The 18,487-nt window shown below is 36.7% G+C and overlaps 1 protein-coding gene across 2 annotated transcripts in view; it reads right to left on the bottom strand.

The window, feature by feature from the left end:
* LOC148410179 (junction plakoglobin a-like) overlaps positions 1-10,471 on the bottom strand; it is a 140,005-nt gene extending 129,534 nt beyond the window's left edge. The window contains exon 1 of one of the 2 annotated variants that reach the window (XM_088437950.1): positions 10,263-10,471. The gene's annotated coding sequence lies outside the window, so the exon portion shown is untranslated. The remainder of the gene's footprint in view (positions 1-10,262) is intronic. The other variant, XM_088437952.1, reaches the window with a different exon arrangement.
* Between the last annotated feature and the right edge of the window lie 8,016 nt (positions 10,472-18,487).

Raw genomic sequence — 18,487 nt, 5'->3', positions numbered from 1 at the left:
TTATCCCAAAAAATAAATTGGCAAACACAAAATCATGGTCTTCCTTTCACAGACGAAGCAATGCATTCATCTGTGTGTGTATGTCCTCTCACTTTTGGCAGCGCTCCCAGTGTATCAGGCTTTGTGGAATTTTGTTCATGCCAAATTGAAAATTGGCATAAACCTAACCCCAAAAAGTAATTCCAGGATAAATCCATTTTCTGTTCATTCACTCACGTGTTCTCATTGCAAAACTCTCTCTAAAAGACCACTCTGTGTGAAAAACATAGAAGAGATACATATCGCACAGTTTAGCAGCCTGTCCCCGTGTGTCTATTCCAGAGTTATCACAATGATTGGGAACATAGGCCTCATGAATTTAGTTGAATGAAATAAGTGCTCGCATGAAGAGCTGAGAGGACATCAGTTTTACTCATTTAAGTCTGTTGTACTTCCAGAGTTTCTCACTTGAATAAATTCAGATAAAAATGTATATTCAGTTAGTCATTTAGCAAATTTGTTTCATTGCTCTCCATTTCTTTACTGTCATTAATGGTAATCACGACCAATAGGATATTTGACTTGGACTTTGTTATTGTTGACCAAACCTGCAGTTTAATGGGAAAAGATGTAGGAAAAGAAGGGTTAGAATGAGAAACGATTATGATGATGACGACGATGATGATGGACAAAAATTTGGGGATAATCGCATTATTGATCTAAATAACTCTTGATAACATTTTTGCGTGTCTTTGTACAAGTAAGCGGCTAATGGGACAATACGATAACTCACTAACTCAAAAATAAACCTCGAGCGGTTTTGATTGTGATGGTAGTTGGTAGTTGCTAAACACCATACAAGTACGCTCAATTACTAATATCTTCTTAATGGTTGCCCCTGTTCATGCTCTCATTTATTACACGTGATAAGAGGAAAGAATAAATGAGGTCTTTTCTCTAAATGTGGATCCTAATATCCAAGTTCCTCTTTACTTAACAAGTTGTTTCCATGATATTTACCATATTTTCCGCACTATTCAATCACAATATAGTAATACTCAAAAGTAATAACAATAATAACTCAAATAATAACTCTAAACTCTCAATAGCATAATAACGCAATGTCAATATGATCAACTTTGTTCAACCGTAAACACACAAAAGAAACAGGTAAAGCTTACTTTATCAGTTCATTCCCCATCTACGAATCCCAATCTCAATATTGATCCATATATAAACACCTGATTATAAGGCGCACCATCAGCTTTTTAAAAAAATTAAGGCTTTTGGGTGTGCCTTATAGTGCGGAAAATATGGTACTTCTATAAACTAACAAGTAAATATTCCATGTGTAAGTGTGAAACAGGATGTTCACTCGCATCTCATCAGTGTGATGATCATTTCAAGAAGGACTGTGTGGTGAGCCTTCACCAGTATCAGATTTTCCATAAAATTAAAAAAAAAAGCTGGTGCAATTTCACCTGTAGGAGGGACTATGTGAGTACATTGTAGTATTCGCATCAATGCACTAAAAGTTTTTAAGGTGAAATAAGTTCTGTTTTCAACGCTGAAAATTCACAGTTGCGTACAGTTTCAGTGAACCAGATGTTTTACTTGCTGGTTAGAAGTGTAGCCACAAAAAATATAATAAATAAATCATTTGATGGAGTAAGATCACTCAAAACAACGTAGGCATGTTTAACAATTCTTATGAGTACGAGTCTAAATTGTGTTGAGTTTGAATTGTTTTTGTATGAGTACGAGTCAAAATTGTGTTGAGTTTACTAATTGAAAACGTGTTGTTTCTGCCATTTTTTTCTGCTTTATGCATGCGCAGCACAAATGGCTCGCAGATTGACTGACTTTGCATGGTAACTTGACTTCTGTGCAGTGTGCAATGACATATTGTGTACGGGCCCATATTTTTGTTAGACAACCGCAATAGCCAATCGACCCATAAAAACGCCTTCAAGAAACCTCATGTAGAATGTGATGTAAGTGGACGCTCATGTTGCTCAACCAGCTAACGTTAGCATTAGCGTATTTTTTTTTTTTAAACCCCCAATGGCTGATGAAGAACAAAACGGAAATTGGACCGACACGACTTTCAGCCTTGGCGTCCATTTGAATACAAAAGGATTTATTATTGGAAATGAAATGTGAAGACAAACTCTACAAGCAAGTCATGAAAGTCTTTTTGAGGAAAAAAAAGAAGAATGGATTTTGTACTGAAATAACTTCAGGACAGCCGTTTTGGGTGAATATGTTTTTGTCATTTTATGTCATTTATTTTCAATTGTCATGCTTGGTTGGGTTTGGTTGTTGTGAGTTTGTAAGGTTTTCTTCATGTTTCTGTTCCACTCGCGTCTGCCTTTATTGTCTACGTTCTCGTTAGTTTGATTTAGTCCACCTGTCTGGTGATACTTTGTTTTGCTCCAGTTCGGTCCTGCCTCGTTTCCTTGTTAAAACTTCCTTTTTTGAGCCACATATTTCTCAGTTTTCCAGCATTTTTGGATCCCCTTTCCTCCTCCCAACTCACTATGCTCAGACGTGACTCTTGTATTAAATTGCAATTTGTTAAAGCTTGCCAGCTCTTCGTGGACTTTACAAAACTTCGCGGACAAATGATTTGAATGTATTATTACTTATTAAGTTTTGGCACGTGGAATGATAAATTATAATTGCTGATGCGGGTTTATTGATGTTTAAAAGCTCTGAAAACTAGCCTGCCTAGCCCAGTAATGTGTAGGTGTGCGCATGAGAGGTCCAATCACTGAAGGCCTAAGTGTGAAATGCACAGACCGCCACTGTTAAAAACACATACATCTTTGTGATTAGTGATTTAACTTGGAAAACCAGTATGAAACATGTTAAATCAAAAGTATCCCAAAACGTAAATATCATGCATAAGGTTAAAGAATCACTGAAAAGGATTGAAAGGGATTTAAAGGACTGAAAAGGTCCTATTGCACTGAAGTGTGGAGTTGGGTGTTTAAAAAAAATGATGATGTAGCATCAATTTTGTTATGTTTTGTAAAATGATGTTTTTATGGCTCTACTCTAGCTGTCATTCACTTTGTATTGATTAGGGACAGATGCATTTTTATTTTTTTTTGCCCCTTTCTTTTCTTTTGAATAATGAAATAAAAATGATTGAATGAAAAACCACTACTATTTTAGGGAGTCTGGAGAGTTTTCAACTGGAAGAAAATTTCAATATCTTACTTTTTATTAATGATCCTAACTTTCATACATTTTTTTTCAAAGTTGTGACTAACAGGGTTGTACTAAATGTAATGTCCCTTATTTCAAATGAGCAAACCTAGAGGCTTTTACAACAGATTGGTACCTTAAGCTTAAGGCATCATTTGTCATAATCAAGCAATGTAAAAACAACATAAAATGAACACAATAACATTTCAAAGATCAGAAAATAACTGAAACAAAGCAGGATAGAAGTGAAGCTCATCCACTGTCTTTTAAAATACTCGTCTAGCTTGTCCCATTGCGGTAGTTACCTTAGGTAAGAATGTTGTATGGCCGATATAAAAATGCACATCTTTGCTCGAAATGCGGCTTTTGTAGCTGACAAATCAGTCTTCCCCGAATTGTATTAATTAAAAAAAAAAATTACTTACTGTTTATATGATGCGCCCATACTTTTGGCCTTCATTTTGGGGGGAAAAAAGGGGTGTCTTTTATAGCTATGGGGAGTTATGGTAGTCATTACTACTACTACTACTACTACTATCTACTACTAAGTACCATGTGTATTATAGTCATCACCAGTCCAAAATGTATTATATTCTATTATTTACCTTATATAGAAACTGTGTGTAGGTGTGTGTGTGGGTGTGTGCGTGTGTGTGTGTGTATTTGAGCATGTTTGCGTGTGCGCGCGCACGCACACACACGCACACACACACGCACACACAGGTGGTGTCTCAAGCACAAGAAACTGAAAGAACCTATCCCCAGACAAGCACTCCCCACGGCAGTTGGTGCAAATATAAACATATGTGTCGACACCTTGTCAAGAGGAATAATCATCATATTAGGCATCTTAACAAGTAATATGTTGATAGTCGAGTAACCTGTGTTGCTTTTACAAAATTGTCCGTTTATTTTGCCTTTGGCAATGCAGATCATTAACGCTTTTGCCAAGGAACAAGAGAGTGTGTTAAAATGGGATGTCAACTCAAAATAATAGCCTATGAAATTAAATCAGCCAGCCGGTGTAACAGCCCCTCACCATCGACAAAAATTATCCAAGCATTGTTTTCTGCAGACGTCTGAGCAGATTTGCGGGTGTTTATTTGTGATGCACATCAAAGATAATGACGTCTGTAAATATAACTCACACCTCTAAAAATATCTCGCTGATGCCACTATTGCATGTCTGAGTAGCCACATCCACTATATTTGCTTCACTTTGTTCTGGTGTCATTCCACAAAACAGCAGCCAATCTATTCAAGAGTTCTGATTCAGACCTCAGCAGTTTCATAAACTTTCTTCCATTTGTCTTTTTCTGATATTTCAGTCCTTTCAAAAACCCTGAAATAAAAACGCAGTCACAGTCAGCAACTCCACTCCTGCCACATTTTTCTATCAATAGCGTATTTGAAAAAATACCAATTTAGGCATCACATCCTCAGTAAAACAGAAATAGCCTTAGTAAAAAACTCAACTCTATTTATAGAGCACTTTGGGAAGAAGAAAAAAAAAGTCGATGAGAGCGGAAGAAACATGACTGAAGTCTCCACTGACTGGCATAAGGGTGCCAGGATGCTAATACTGTATTGTAATGTCACCATCATAAGGTATGACATCTGCCAAAAAGAAATACTGCAGTTTTCTAACACTTGTTAGTTTGGCTGTGTTGTTGGTGAGTAACCTCACATTCCTCATATTGATAAATATAAGGGGAGGTTTAAATCTCCTGTTGGATTCAGTCCACTCTCTCGCATTGCTTTACTTCTATGCTACCTCTATAGAGCTGAGGGAATGCTGTCAAGATAAAGTCGATATTCTCCAACGAAATATATTGCACTAAAAAATAGTAAATGGGGGGTGAAATCCAATAAAGAAGAGCAACACAAATAAATCAAAAGGAAAGTGACTCAGAGCATCTGCAAAAGGGTCAAAAGTGATTTGATCAAATTATTAATACCTGCCTGATAGGCACTGACTCCAGACTAAAGTTTACTCCATTGAAATCTGAGTGCAGTCTTTGAAATAATTTCCAAACATTCTCCAAGATTGGCATACACTGTCATCAGAAATGCAACATCTACTGGTACAAATCACATATAGTGTATCTTTTATAATTATCTGGCACATCTGGCATGTACAATTTGACATTGATTCCATGCCGGATGCAATTATTTCAGTTCTGCTAGTGCAGTGATTCGCACTAGCGGCCCCAGAAATATTTTACTAATTAAAGAAACGAATGACCAAAAAATGTTTTATATAGCTACAGCAGAACCTCAGTTTATGAATGACCCTTTTTACTAAAAATGTGGGTAACATGCAATTTTTTTTAGAGAAAAATGGCCTCTGTTTAGTATGTACTATGCCTATGATCAATGCTGTGCTTCTTGCCATGCTACCTTCACTAGCTGTATTCCTCCATCGAGTAAGACGAAGATTCCCCCTCCTAATGCTCAATCACTCACTCACAAATAACTACCAGTACTGTGTCGGTTGTGACGCAATTCACAATCACAAATGAAAAAGTGGTTACTTGTGATAGCCTTATCATGACGAGAAAATTAAATAATAAATATTACTAGGAATGGGACGAGACACAACTCTGATGAGACGAGATATCTCACGAGATAGAATGCAGAATGAGAATATGAGGTTTTGTTTTTTTTTTCAAGATTTTAAATGTAAAATCATGCTTAAACCCTGGGTGTCCAGGGATTTTTCACTAACCTGGCCTTACCCTCACCCAACTTGTGCTGACTTTGAAAGGGTCATACCATTGTCAAATATATATATTTTTTTTACTTTACAACACCTCATAATGTTCAGTGCCATCAGCCCTATACATAAATATGTATATTTCCAAGGCTGTTTGTTATCTAGCTTTCAGATGTTTTTTTGTTTTTGTGGACCGCGAGACAATTACCAATGGTGTGCAAATTTAAACAATCTAGCATGTGAATGTAAACATTAAAAGGAGGCAAACATTGTCATTTCCGCTGATATTTTATGTTTTTTTTTTCTTCAATTGCAAAACCAAAATATCAACACACAGGTAATTTGAAAGTTAGAAAGTAATCCAAAAGTTTGCATCCATGGGAGGGCTCCAGGAAAAAAAAAAAAAAAAAAAAACACACACTACTGTCAAAAACAAACAACACAAAGGCTCATCTCACATTTGCCAAAAAGCATATTGATCCACAAGACTCAGAGAAACATTTTGTGGACTGTAGTCAAAAATATTGAACTTTTGGAAGGTGTAGCCATCCGATGTAAAAATGGTACAGCATTTGATAAAACACGAGAACAAGAACATGATGCCAATACTACAACATTGTGGTAGCAGTGCGGTGGTCTGGGGCTTCTTTGCTTCATCAGCAATAGGACAAAGCGCTGATTGACTCACTTCTACTGTTTTCCACGTGATCATGAAGGAGAACGTCCGGCCATCATTTTGTGCCATCAAACTGAAGCACTCTTGGATCATGCAGCATGACAACAATCCAAAACACTGCAGCAAGTCTACAATCAGATTGGCTCAGAAAGAATAAAATTAGCAATTTGCAGTTGCCAAGGGCGAAGAGTCGTTAGCACGTCCGCCTCACAGTTCAGAGTACCGAGGTTTATTCCAGCTCGTCAGCCTTCCTGTGTGGAGTTTGCATGTTTTCCACCTGCCAGCATGGGTTCTCTCCAGGCATTCCGACTTCCTCTGACACTCCCAACAACATGCATGGAAGATGCATTGGACACTAAATCACAGGTGTCAAACACAAGGCCGTCGAAATCCTGAGTCGACTTCAAGTTTCTGGTTAAAATACCAAATTTGCAATTTATGTTTGACTTTTAAAAAATTGGGGGGGGACTCACCATTAATGACAAACAATGGCTTGCTTGAGTCTCGAAAATACTTTTGAGGCTGCCCACTCAATATGTACAAAAATGTACACAAATGACATTGATTATATTAATCACATTACAGAATTACAAATGCTATTCATTTCAAAACAACACGTTCATTAGATGCAAATTAGTACTTTGCAATCATGCTAACACACAGGTTTCAAACTCAAGGCCCGGGGGGCAGATCTGGCCCGCCACATCAATTTATGTGTCCCGCGAAATGCTAATTCGAGTTCAAGTTGCAAGGTGTGATTGGGCGCGTGAATGGTTGTTTGTCCCTGTGTGCCCCAGGGTGTCCCCCGCCCACTGCCCAAAGACAGCTGGGATAGGCACCGGCATGCCAGTGACCCTGGTGAGAATAAGCGGTTATAGAAAATGGATGGATTCACGTTGCCAAGTTAATGTCCGGAGTTAAATCAAATTGAGATTTTGCAGCATGACCAAAAACAGGCAGGGTTCATGCTCTAAAACCCTTCAGAATAGCAGAGTTTAAACAAATTTGAAAAAAAAAAAAAAAGCTCCAAATCTCCCCCATCGTGGTGTGAAAGCAATTCATTAATTTGCAAACATTTGATTTCTATTATTGCAGCTAAAAATGGCACAAATCATGATTAGGTTCAGGGAATAATAACTTTTTGACAGATAAGATAAGTATGTGATTTTTTTCCTTTTGTTCAATATACATCATTTAGAAAATGTGTATATCGTTGAATTGTCACTGTTGGCATCAATATTGGTTGGGGACAAATATGTTTTCACAACATAGAACATGAGGGGTTGGGTTTTTTCTGCTGAGACAAACCTTTAACTTTTAAGATTTATATCTTGCTTGTTCCTTGTGCTAACAGTTACAGTTTTAGGTATACTTACACAATTTTTATAAATAATAATTTTACTAATGGTCAGCGTGGCAAGTGGGAGTTGTCAAATGTTTTCTCTTTCCTGGGCGGGGGCTTTGCAAACTAAACTGAGAAGCACTGGACTAATGGAACAAATAGCACTATTTTTCAGAATTGTTCAGTCCTATACTATACACGTAAACAACTAAACAACACAATGATGAAGTGTAGCCTATATATTACGAGTAGGCTATTTAGCAAATTCCAGCAAATGTTCTACTAATACAGTGTCTGGTATGCTCACGCTTTCACAGCCAAAGACTGTGGCAAAAACAGCAGACATGAGGACATATTGTGTGTGTGTGCGTGTGTGTGACGTGTGTGTGTGTGTGTGTGTGTGTGTGTGTGTGTGTGTGTGTGTGTGTGCGTGTGCATGAGACAAAGCAAGAGGGAGAGAGAGAGAGAATGAGATACTACAATGACACGAATAACAATTAGGTTTGTCCAAGAGAGCGCTTCCTCTGGAATCAGGTACTTCTGCACCAGCACACATAAAAAATACAGGGCAACATAAGCATTGAAATCATAAAATAAAAAGAAAAATAGCACAACGTGGAGGCTACGATCTGGATGGTATACCGGAAACCTCATTGAACCTCAGACGACAGTAAAGGTGACATTTTTGTGTTATGGGATTTTTCTTTGAGTGCACACATCCCCCATTGCAGGAACATGCATGTTGGTCTTTTAAAGACTCTCAGTTGTCTTTTAGTGTGAATGTGTTTGTCTATACATTGGTACCACTACTTACAAACACCCATTATGAAAAAATCAGCTTACGAAATGCCACGGGGGAAACATGTAGTCTCTAGTAACAAGAGAAAATTCATTGATGTTTACTGTGGTCTTCCACTTTTCATCTTTACTCTTTACTCATCCACACGTCCCACTAACTATTTACTCCGTAGAACTAATAAACATGAAATGGACATTAGCTAAGGCTAACATCGTATATATTCACATAAAAAGACCTATGTAACATACCACTTTGGGCTGTCGCGTCTGACGTTCAGCTTGTTAGCACATCGTTAGCACTTTAGCTATTGGGCTGAATGGTATCACAGGAAGCATTTTGCATGCCCCCAAACTAAACTTAAGTAAACTTACATGCTCAAAATATTCAAAAAAATTATTTTATTGCTCCTGTCGTCTTGTAAATGATTCCTGGATCACTGGAAATAAAAACATACAGATTAAACCACCAAAAGGTGTCTCTCTCTGCACTCATCACCGACAAACCAGCACCATCTCAAGTCAAACAAGTGAACTGCATTCATAATTTAAAGTCAAGTTAAGTATTTTTTATTTATAGAGCACATTTAAAAAGACCAAGCGTCAACCAAAGTGCTGTACAATAAAAAATACAAGTGCAGAATAGGAACCTGAAGGAACCCTAATTTAAAGGGTTTAGGAGCATTTTTTAATTATTCTTTACACGATATATGTTTATCATTGTGCACTAATGTAATTCCATGCAATTGTTACCGTTTTTGATGCATTTTTATAGTTTAGTAATATTATTAATTTATAGGGTTTATAGGGACGAGCATTTTGGGGGGCTTGGAACGGAATAGGCTATTTACATGTAAAATGCGGCTCTACCAAGGAAAGATTCACGTTATGAAATTTCGTGAGTAGAAGTACTACTGTATGTGCGTTGGGCTCGCGATTGGTTGCCGACCAGTCTTAAGAACCATTTCACACGGTACACCCAAATGAAGACAATAATAAAAGAAAACTGATGGGAGGCTTGCTGAACGAAGACACAGCAAAGGTGAGAGAGCGAGAGCGCGCGCGCGCGCGAGAGAGAGAGAGAGAGAGAGAGAGAGAAAGAGAGAAAGATGCTATTATCATGCCACCAAAAAGCATGGCAACACAGAAGATAAACTCCACATGAAAAAAAAAACGCTTGGCGTTCTCACAGATCCACAACAACTTAAATACACACAAAATATCACAAGCCATGCTCTAAAATACGGACCCGCAATTCAATCTAAATTAGTTTTGTTCTTGTCCGAAAATTTCTTGAATTTAACCGGAACACATGTTTGGACATGTACATGTAGCTAGTGCCAATGCATTCGCCAAGAGTGGCATTCATCAACTTCAACATTCATTACCGCACATACGCACACAAGAGACAATTGAACATAAAACCCTTTGAGTTGATGGAGCGGGATGGCCAAGGGTTGGAGGATAATTAACCTTCTGTCATTTACATTTATGCGCAATATTAATAAGCCAGCGTTCAAATCGTATATGGGCTTGATTACCTTTTTTAGCTGGACGGTGGGGTGTAGCAACCTGTGTCCCCTCTCCCTAAATCCTCAGTCTGCGTGATGCAGGTGCAGATTCGCTCCAAAGCTTTGCAGCGCTCAGCGTCCTCTTTGGCTCTCGTCTCCTGTGACAGAGGCGGTGTGCACTGTGCAGGCGAACGGCCAGCGGGGCGGGGAGAAGAGGAAGACGGCAGCTTCGGCGAGGAGCGCGTCACCAGAGGATAGAGGGGGGCGGGGAAAAGAGGGCTCACTATGACTCTTGGAATCCGTCTTTTTATTATCTTCAATCTTAAAGGGAGAGTCAAGTCAAAAATGGTGTGTGTGCGTGCGCGCGCGCGCGTGAGTGTGTGTGTGTGTGTGTGTGTGTGTGTGTGTGTGTGTGTGTGTGGGGGGGGGGGGGGGTAGCTGAATGCATCCGTTTTTGAGACTGCTGCCAAGCGATAATTTAACGACCAATCACAGCACAGCTTTGCGAACGTCACACAAACAAAGCCATAAACATTTGAGCCATGACCCGTTACGGAATGTCGAGCAAAAATCATTTCCGTCATAATTAAAAATTAAATCTTACTCAGAATGTTGTATCTATGGACTTGAACAAAGGGTTTTGGTTCAATGTTTATGGGACAATGAATTGATGAGCAATTCGTTCCTTATATTTTCCATTTTGGAATAATCGAGCTTGCAATTATATAAATCAATCAATGTTTTGACATTTCCATTTGAGTTTATCATGACATGTGCTAATGGGTCAAAAAAACAAATTATCAAAGCAAACCTCAAAGCTTGGGGGAAATATATATATATATATATATATATATATATATATATATATATATATATATATATATATACATTACATACATACATTACATACATATATTATATACACACAGTCGGCCCCGGTTTACGAACACCCTGTTTTACGAACATTTCGACTTACGAGCGTGGACCACGGAGATTTTTGTCCCCCACTTACGAGCAAACCTTTCGTCTTACGAACGATCCGACATGCCGGCCATTGTGTATGCAAATATATTTTCACTTAGCTGCGTCAACAAAGTCAGCAGTTGACGCTTGTGACAGTACGTGAACGCTATTGCTCTTACAACGTCACAATCACTGTCTCGGTCACGGTGTCAGTCACGGAGATGCCAATATGCTATTGGTCGATTAAGGTCACCCGGTCTCACTCACGGAGATGCTATTGGCCGGCGTCACGTCAATCACAGAAATGCCGATATGCTATTGGCCGAACGCCTTTATCTAGCTTGATGGCACAGCTGGTCGGGACGGAAGGAAGGAGAGAAAATGAGTGAAAAACGGAAGGAAGGAATGTTGTGAAGACTTTGCAAACTTTATCTGTTAGACATAGCTTCTAAAATTGCTACTAGCGGTAAAGAAAGAAGTAGGATGATGACAATAGAAACCAAGCAGGAGATAATAAAAAAAAAGAGGGAGGCACACGCATAATTAACCTTGCTCGTGACTATGGACGGAACCGCTCGGCAATCTTCTAAGGGCAAGACTTTCCTTGCCGGGGGATGGACCTCGCTCGACAACAAAAGGGAGAGGCTTCTTCTATTATGGATTAAAGAGAAGGAAATCGCCTTTGATATGTTTTAGCATCTCCGTGACTGACACCGTGACTGACACCGTGACTGAAACAGTGACTGTGACATTGTAAGAGCAATAGCATATTAGTGAATAGCATAGTGAAAAGCAAAACTGAGAAGGGACGATGAGAAAAGATTCTGAGCGTGATGTTACAAAAAGCGTCTCCTGACATCATGTCATTATCAAAATGTATACTTATTGCTGATATTTGCACAATGTGTTATCTTAGCACTCAGCATCTATTGCAGCGTGTTGGGCTTGGAAGGGGGCTCCTCCCATCTGTAGTCCCTTCTCAAGTTTTCTTATTTTTCACCAGATGGGGTTTTGAGCTTTTCCTTGACCTTTAAATAACTTTTTTTTAATCCTACTTAAGGTTTCAGTGGCCTTTAACATGAAATTTTAGGAGCACTAGAAAATTTAACTGTGCACATCATTCACATTCACTAATATTGAAAAATGGGAAGAAATTAGGAGCAGAGGTCTGCCAGCGACAAACATTTCAACAATAACAAATGCATTTAAAACTTTTATTGGATTATTATTATTATTATTATTATTATTATTATTATTATTATTATTATTATTATTATTATTGTGTTATTGTTTTTCTGCTTTAATTGACAACTAAGGAAATTGAAATATATTCACATTTGACTATAAGTAGAGGATTTGAGCTTTTCCAAATAACATTTTACAATTAATTGGAAACCTTTTCAATTCCATATTGTGTGGTATAAGCTTTCTGACAGTTGTTTTTGTTTTAACTAAATTTTGTCTTCATTCTTTCCTTTAGTATTTCAGTATCTGGCTAATGTGCTTCACTGTTGCTTTGTTTTACCTTAAACCAGTGCTTCTGAATGCCAAAAAGTCTACACACGCATTTTTAGATGCCATATTTTTTGGTGATGTGAAAAATGATGAAGGCAAAGGTATGAAATGGCTTATCTTGGCAAGCTGGCATTTGAATAGGGTTTGTGTCAACTTTTTATAGCCGTTGTACTCTGGCAACTATGGAGAGAAGGAGTTGAATGTTGAATGAACTGAAAAGCTGAAAGCCACATTTGTTCAAGATATTTCTTTAAGCACAGAGTGAGCCTGCTGAACAAACATAGACAATCTTTTCGCCATCTCCTCCCCCTGGTCAGTCACTGGCTGAGAAGAGGAGAGTGGATAGAAACCATTGGCTATTATCATTGTACTGTGAGTTGACATGAATGTGCAGTCCCAGTCATAATTAGATATAAAGTTCACGTGGCAGAGCAGAGGCAAAACTTCATCCACCATTTCCATAAATTTATGTGCCAAAATTGTTCACAGCCATTGGTGGCATGGGGTAAGAAACAGACTCAAATGTAGACCAAAATAAACAAAAAAACAATAGTCTGTTAATGCCTAATATGCATGCATGTAACAGTAAGATTATCAGGATGTTTTGTATATTATCTCAGATTAGGTCTTGTCTAATTTTTTAATTTTATTTTTAGAATGTATTCTTTCTGTTATTCCTTCAGTTGAATGGCTACCCTTTTGAACTTTAGGTTGAATAAAAGATGATGAGACTGTAAATAACTATCATATTTTTTTGTTTGTTTCGTTCCAGATTTTAGAGCCAATTGTTTGGGTCGAGTAGTGGATAGGTCTATATGTAAAAATTAAATTTACACTAAAATTCTACCATAATTAAAACCCCCCAAATCATCCCAAAATTGGGAGAAGTCCACTAGATTCCAGGCAACATTACAGTGAAGGCAGGAGACAAGCATTATAATGGTTCCTGTCATCTTCCTGCAATTATCATCTTCAAAAAGTCCACAATTACCACCAAAATGTATTTGCACATTCCTACACTTGTACATTTCAACCTTTGACTGAAAAACAATAACCTCAATAGTTTGAATTTCTTTGACAGGAAATGTGAGCTCAGAACGAGAAATGCCAACATCGGGTGAAGACAGCTAAAATTTTATGATGGTTGTTTTTATATTTTTACAGGTTGAAATGGATAATAGAACTGAATGCTTTTGTAATCACTGTAGAGCTAGTATACAATGAAATTGGGAGCTCTGCTCTAATTAAATAAAATGAACAATAAATAGAAATTGTAGCACTGTTTTGCATGAAACCAGACAGTGAAATTCTTACTCTGTTCACCTCTGCGAACAAATAAAAATCATAGAATAGTTTCACAACGTGCTGTTTTTATTTTGTTGTTATTTAGAGCGTTAATAGCTCTGGATAAAAAGTTGCTGTGTCTGTCCATTATTTGTAAGGCTTTGCAGTAAATTGAGGGCAACAATTTGAAAGAAACCGCGGCATCGGCTCAAATGGTTTTGCTCTGTCTTCGTAGGAGCAATCAACCCAGAACCAAGATTACAAATGTACTTCATTGTAACACTTGTGCATGCGTCAAATTTTCATTTGTAAAAGTTTGCAAAGTCTTTTGGAAAACACAATTTTAATGTGTGCAGAGATTTTTGTTGCCATATAGTTATGTCTTCAAAATTTCTTTGGCCTGATCACTTTCAGGCCATCCCCCAGGCCTCACACATATTCTCTGAAAACACCCATAGTCTCTTGGCAAATTAGGCAAATGCAGTTGTTTCATGCTTCAGTATACAGATGTTGAATAGTATTCAGCGTCAGGCATAGACATGTCTGTACATGTCTATCTTTGGGAACATTTAAATATTTCTGACTTATTGTCATTTTCCACATTGATGAATTTTCCTTAGATACATTAATCAGTGCTCAGTTTTCCTCTGAAACGTGTTGGGTCCCCAGGAGTAGCAATATAAAAAGCTATGGGTCTCAACAGAAATGTTTTTTCCCAAAAATTTTAAAATAAACAGTAAGTCCAAGGTTCAAATAGCATTTGCAAAATGTGATAGAATGAGCTTACATGTAGCATCCTTCATCATCTTCTTAATAATGCAACCACTGATATAACATAGTCTATTCTGTTAGAAAAATTTGCTCTTTACTTTGAGAGTTCATTTATTTAGACTCAGTCTGATTGTTTTGTTCTTTTTTCGATCTTCTGAAGCGTTTTGGTTTGGGGTTTTACTTTATGGCCCATTGTTACCTGATTGTGTATTATTTGACTTCTCACTAATACTAAAAAAATTGCAGAGTTTACGTATTTTTGGGCCGAAAACCAGCACTATCTAGGAGATACCTGTACCGGATTTCAATAGTGGATAGCTACGTCAGCCATACCGCAATTTAAGATACTGTAGGTCCTTGATACTCATTCAACATTGTTTTGAGGATCAAGAAGTTCAGAACATTGCAATTAGGAGACATGAGATGAGTCCAACCTCTGGAGACAAAGTGGTGTGTCTGTGACAATCACTCTGATTGGCTCTTAGGCAGGAAGTGCTAATCAGTGCATGTTTTATAAGTTAAGAAATTGCAAAGGAAAATGAAATAGCTAGTAAATTAAGATCAGCAAAACCTATTTTTTTACTTGAACTTGGTTGTTTTGTATGTTGCAAATGACTAGTACAGCTTTTATTGGTGTTTTAGGGAACCATCCATGACAGCATGGTGTGAGGAATAATGACTTCTGAGTTAGGGGCAGAATGAAGAACTTTCATGAGTATATGCGTATGTGCGCGTGTTTGGTTCAATTAGTTTCCATGACACATACCTACAGAAATCGCCTGAGCTCAATTTAACTCAAAACATGGTCCGAGTGTTATTCATGCGTGCTTGTGGCAATGATGCAATGAAGGCAAATTGACGGATCAACAGCAGATGTAGGATTTTAGTTGAATGACTGATTGACGAATGGACAACGGCTAACCCAAACTGACTTAAAAGAATGTCAGTTGATAGGTTAATCTAAAAAAAAAGACTCACTGATGAATGAGGTTTCCAGAACCTTTTACTCATTTTACATGCCCAATAGGAGAATTCAGGTAAATACTTGGACAAACAGTTCCTGTGTGTTCGTTCATGATTTCAGGAATAATCACACACACACACACACACACACACGTTTATTACATAGCAACACCACCAAGTATTTATTCCTATCGAAATAGTCCGATTTCACTGATTCAGCAAGCCAATTTTGTAAAGCTCCAGTCCTTTGTAGAGATAATCCCACATAATAGGGGATGTTGTATTTCTGTGTCCGCAGTGATGAGTTGTTTCTTGTCTTCGGTTGCCCCCTTTTGGATAAAGACTCCAATTCCAGCAACCAGAAGTGTCCATCTTATATTAAACAGCAAACACTACAGTTAACATTTGATTGCTTTCATATTGTTTAATCCAGTGGTTCTCAAAGTGGGTGCGTAGCCTGACTGCAAAATAATTTGGGTTATTAATCTAAAAAAAAAAAAAACTTGATGATATTTCTTTATACTGCAAGCAAATATTAACATATATATATATATATATATATATATATATATATATATATATATATATATATATATATATATATATAGACATATATATATATATATATATATATATATATATATAGACATATATATAGACATATATATATATATATATATATATATATATATATATATAGACATATATATAGACATATATATATATATATATATATATATATATATATATATATATATATATAGACATATATATATATATATATACATATATATATATACATATATATATATATATATATATACATATATATATATATATACATATATATATACATATATATATATACATATATATATATACATATATATATATATATATATATATATATATATATAGACATATATATACATATATATATATATAGACATATATATACATATATATATATATATATATATATATATATATATATATATATATATATATATATATATATATATAGACATATATAAAAAAAAATATATATATATATATACACAGTATATATATTTTTTTATTTTTTTATTTTTTTTTTAATTGTGAACAGTGTTGGTAACGTTACTTCAGAACTGTAATGCATTATTTATTACTTATTACTGGTAATTTGAAATGTAAGGAATTTCTCTACTATCAGAAAGTAAACATATGTCACAAAGTGTATTGAGGATTTAAGGTCAATTATCCTTGATATTCAAAGTCATTATAAATGCATGTCATAATGGTCTTTAAGTCTTTATCTTGTTTAGTATATACGTTGAGTTCCTGTTGTTAAGACTTTGTCACAAGATAACTTTCTCAATCTTCTAGCTAGTACTGCTTAGTATGTTTGTGCTGATTCCTGCTTTGTAAATACTGAAAACCAGTTACTTGCTGAAGTGCTCTTGGATCCTGGAATACCGCCTTGTGACACTACTATTGCATTACTTTTATATTCCTGCCACCAACATACAGTACTCACTCATTTTTCTTGGTTAAGGGGGAACCACGCACAGAATGGTTAACCGGGAACACCTACAATGGAAATTTCGTGCATCTGTACGTGGGGATTTATAATTTACATAAGTAAGACAAATATTAATGACGTACACACATATACTTAAATCTTAAATGATTTAAGTTAAATCAACAGTAACTGTACTGTAATTCCTTCCCATTCCTTTGGCTGTAGTTTTACGGAGCGCCATATATTATCGGCGCTCAGAAGTTGAATAACAGTGAAGCCTGTAGCTGACCAAACATGAATTTACATTTGAAATTCCAATTTATTGTAACAAAAAAAACAATGATAAGAGATATACAATGCAGGGCTGCTCTCTCCAGGTCTCCATTGTGTCTACCTAACAGTTGTGTTTGAGTTTCATGGGGGGATGTGCATTTATTCTCTCTGCCATGTGGCAGCAATGAATATTAAAATTACACAATCTAGTAGCAGACGGTGCTCAATGCCAAGTTGTTTATAAAAAAAACCTGAAAATTTCCATAGAAATTTGCATCATAGCCTGTGATAGAGTGAGAGGATGTTATACAGTGGACCCCCGGGTTACAGCATCCCTGGCTTGACGTTTTTTCATGTAGCGTTGTGGAATTCTGAGTTTTTATGTCATTTCTGTTGCTGTCAAACTGCTTCCCTGCAACGCGTCACAACAATGCTGGTTTGCCATTGGTCACTCGTTTCAAAATGGAGGAATGGTATAGTTTTGTTCTATCCCGAATGGTTACAAAACCGTATTTATAGTGCATTTTACTGCTTAATTCAAACTTGAGGGGGTTAGCCATGGGTCCCAAGATTGCAAGTGATGTTAAAGAGAGAAGTAAGAAGATGATTTATATGGAAATGAAGCTGGAGATTAATCAAGGAACACGGAGCTAGCCTAGCCTCGGCTACCCTTACTAGGGAATATGGGCATACCAAATGCCACTCAAAGGTAAATGAATCCTTTCTATATTATTTATTTATAAAGTTTTCTGATTTCACACATGTATATTTTATATATATGTAGCACTTACTATACAAATTTGATACCATTTTTTAATATGTACTGTATGTACAATTTTGAAGTTTTTACCTGGGGTTCTAAATGCATTAGCTATTTAACATAGGTTTGGATTGCCCGCGGTACGGCAAATTCGCCTTACGAGCCCAACTGCGGAACAGGTTAATCTCGTCACACGTGGATCAACTGTATTACTAATGTTTT

Source organism: Hippichthys cyanospilos, chromosome 16, assembly GCF_059441005.1.
Source record: "Hippichthys cyanospilos isolate Australia breed blue-spotted pipefish chromosome 16, RoL_Hcya_1.0, whole genome shotgun sequence".
NCBI classification, from domain to species: domain Eukaryota; kingdom Metazoa; phylum Chordata; class Actinopteri; order Syngnathiformes; family Syngnathidae; genus Hippichthys; species Hippichthys cyanospilos.
The sequence above is the reverse complement of the archived record's forward strand: the minus strand, read 5'-3'. Positions and strand labels throughout refer to the sequence as shown.